The following is a 3,520-nucleotide window of genomic DNA, read 5'->3' on the forward strand; positions in this document are numbered from 1 at the left end:
GAAGAAGAAGAAGAAGAAGAAGAAGAAGAAGAAGAAGAAGAAGAAGAAGAAGAAGAAGAAGAAGAAGAAGAAGAAGAAGAAGAAAGAGAGCCCAAGCAGTGACTGACCTGTAGGAGACCAAGAGTGAGTGAAGCATCTATGTGAATGGGGGCCCTGAACCCATTCCACCCAGCACCAGTGCTGCATCCACAGCATCTCCATCAGCAGCAGACCGGCTGGGTCTGGAGGCCATTCCCCCTGCTCCCACAGGGCTCCCTCCCTCCTCTGGCAGTGGGCTACAGGTGGACGTGTTCTCAGACTCGGCTTCTGCAGTTGCACCTCTGCACCTGGCACTGAAGACAACTTTGCCAGGTTTGTTTGTAAAAATAATGGTGTATTGTTTGAAAACTAGCTGCTTCAAATTGGACTTAAGTAGGAATGTTGGCAGATTTTAGGCCAAATGTTCATTTTTTTTATGGCAACAAGACATCTACACAGTTCCTAAACTTCACTCCAGCACTAATCTGTGCTGACTTCCTTCAAACTAATCCGAACCTGCAGACTAAGCCCATGGACCCAACTGTGGATGGGGCTGCAAAAGAGCAACAGGTGGTTAACACTGAGTGTAGCTCTGATTTCACAGAGAAAGCTGTCCTCACATCCTGTTCACCTATGGTGGCCCCTTCCAGAGTGTGTCTGTTCAGCTTCCCATCACTCGCAACGAATTTTTCCAGCCCACAGAAATGGCTTCTCAGAATTTCTCTCAACGCTGGAAGCAGTTGAGCAATCCACATCAAGAAATGCAGAATATCTTCAAAGCAAAGCATCCGATGGACATAGAGATCACTTAAGCAAAGATAATTGGATTTGGTTCTGTGCTCCTGGAAGAAGTTCATCTGAATCCTACAAATTTCATGGGTGCTGGCATAATACATTCCAAACCCACCCAGACTGACTGCCTGTTGGGCCTGGAACCAAACCTGCAAACTCAGATGTATAGACTCACCTTGCACACCAGCAAAGACACCATCTCTCCGAGACTACGTGAATTGCTGTCGGAACAGTTCTAATCCGCAGACCAGAAGATGAGGCTCTCTGTGTGTCTCTCTTTCTCTCGTTTGTCATTGTACCACACTGCAGATGAACACCCCTTGTCTGAAAACTGCCATCCATGGCACCTCCAGGCCTATGCTCACAGCCAGGCCCTGGGTGTGGAGGGAATGCAGGATTCAGTTTGAGGGCAGCAGCAGGCCTGCCCCATCAAAGAAGGGTGTGTGGGCCTGGGAAATCAATGCAGTCCTGTGATTCAACCTACAAATTAAAGGGAAATTAGAAGATTGAATGAAAGGGGGAATTTTGTTCAAATGTTATTAAAATGTCACTGGCTCAATCTCAGAATAACGCCCCCCCCCATCAAAAAGAAAAGGAAAAAGAAAAGAAAAAAAAAGAAATGAAAAGAAGAGAAGAGAAGAGAAGAGAAGAGAAGAGAAGAGAAGAGAAGAGAAGAGAAGAGAAGAGAAGAGAAGAGAAGAGAAAAGAATCTAGTAATTGTTTAGTCCTTGAGGCTCAATGTCTCAATAGTCCCAATCTGGTGCTGGAATCCCAGGAAAGTCCTAGAGCACCTCTGGCCTTTGGTCAGCATTGTATTTTGAAGAAGTAGTTTCTAAATCCCAGCCTCAGCAACAGGATAGATGAAGTAGTCAGAGAGAGCGAGGGCAAATCAGCTAAAATGAGAAGCTTCTTTCCTTCATATACTTTTATCTGAGTACATCTTCCCACCTCAAAGAATTCAGTTTTAAAAAATCTCAGGCATGCCCAGCCACTTGAATTTTAGTTGATTCCAGCAACAGTCAAGTTACCAACCAAGATTAGCCATCACACTAACTAAAAATGAGATGCTAAACTATGAATTATTCTATAGATATTCTGGCCTTTACTTGAATATGTAAATTGTTTTGCATGTTACTTTCATCTGTGCATCCCCCCACATCCCAGCATTTAAAAACAGATTATGGCTGGAATGTGAAATGCCCCCTGCAGATTCATTAATCTGAACACCTGGCCTCTCCACCTGGTAGTGCTCTTTTGGGAGGTTATCCAACCTTCTAGAGGAGTTCTCTGGCTAGAGGAGATGGGTCAGTGTGGGCAGGTCTTTGAGGTTTATATTCAGCTCTGCTTCTGTCCTGTTTCGTCCTCTGATCCAGCAGTTATGTGAGGAACTCCAGGACATTTTTCTACTACCATAAAACCACTACACTCCACATACTTGTCGATAAGGTCTACACCCTCTGAAACCCTGAGCCCAAATAACTTCCCTCCTTAAGTTTTTTAATCAGATATTTTGATCACAGTGACCAAAACCAACCAAACAAACAAAATTAAAACAAAACAAACAAACAAAAAAACAAAACAACTGATAGAAATCCCTACTCTGGAGTCACTTATAGTTTTCAAGAGCTTGAAATTAGCATGACACAGGAATAATTATTTTGTTAACAATACCCGACCCAGTAAATTGAAAGTTCATAGAATTATTATTCCCTTTATGATAATGGAATTCTTTTGATTTCCCTATATGTCTGTATTTGTAGTTAATCCAGATATATTATTCAAAGAAAAGTGCTGGGGTGGGGAGGGGAACTGTTCAAACTTAGATCTGGATACTGACTCCTTACCATGTGCATGACTGAAATCTCAGGGTCCCCTTACCTCGCTGCTTCTTCAGAATATCATTTCTCCTATGCACCAGAGGAATTTGAAGCTTGGAGAAAAGTGTTTTCTTTCCTTCATAAAGCTATTGATTGAAGACACAACCTAGCTTGAGTACATTAAGATTCACGATATTAAAAGTGGCTTCTTTGAATCCGGAGTTGTTTCACAGTTAATTATATAAAGGAGACAGTATACAACACAACCTCCATTGTATATGCAGAGCAACTCCAAAAGGGCAGGCCTGCTTATTTCTCCAGAAGATAGAGGTGTTTCTGACATGCACAGGCCTGCCCTGCCCAGTCTGAGCCTTTCTGCTTTCTGCTTCTGAAACCTGATTTCAGCATATGTATTCTTACGCTCTACTTCTCTTGAGGCTGCTTCTGGATTCTAGTAATGCCAGAGACTAGTGGGAAGATGAAGGGGGTTGTGAATAAGTTTCTCTGCACTTCTTTGTAGGTTCATGGCTTCAGCAGCAAGTATCTGCTTTTGTCAATGGTCCTACTATCTGCATGGTAGTTTTGCCTCATTTGCTACAACTTGTGTTTGGTTTTGGTTCATGCTCAGCCCCTTCACGGCTAGGTGACTTACAGTGTACCACCAGAGCTGAGCCTGAAGGACTTGTGATAAGCCTGCTGTGAGGAACAAAATGGATTGCCCAATGACATTCTGTATTCAGAAGGAATGTACTAATGTGGCGTAAGTTTAAACTTATGTACTTGCTCATGTATGATGCTAATCAACATGTGCTCACTATTGAAACACTGTAACAACTTAATATTCCATAGAAGTTGTTTAATTCAATAAATGTATCAAATCCCCTATTGTTCTC

General features: G+C 42.6%; 1 pseudogene; it reads left to right on the forward strand.

The window, feature by feature from the left end:
• Nucleotides 1-1,049, forward strand: part of LOC110295252 — a 2,896-nt pseudogene extending 1,847 nt beyond the window's left edge.
• The last annotated feature ends 2,471 nt before the right edge of the window (nucleotides 1,050-3,520 follow it).

Source organism: Mus caroli, chromosome 5 (genome assembly GCF_900094665.2).
Source record: "Mus caroli chromosome 5, CAROLI_EIJ_v1.1, whole genome shotgun sequence".
NCBI classification, from domain to species: domain Eukaryota; kingdom Metazoa; phylum Chordata; class Mammalia; order Rodentia; family Muridae; genus Mus; species Mus caroli.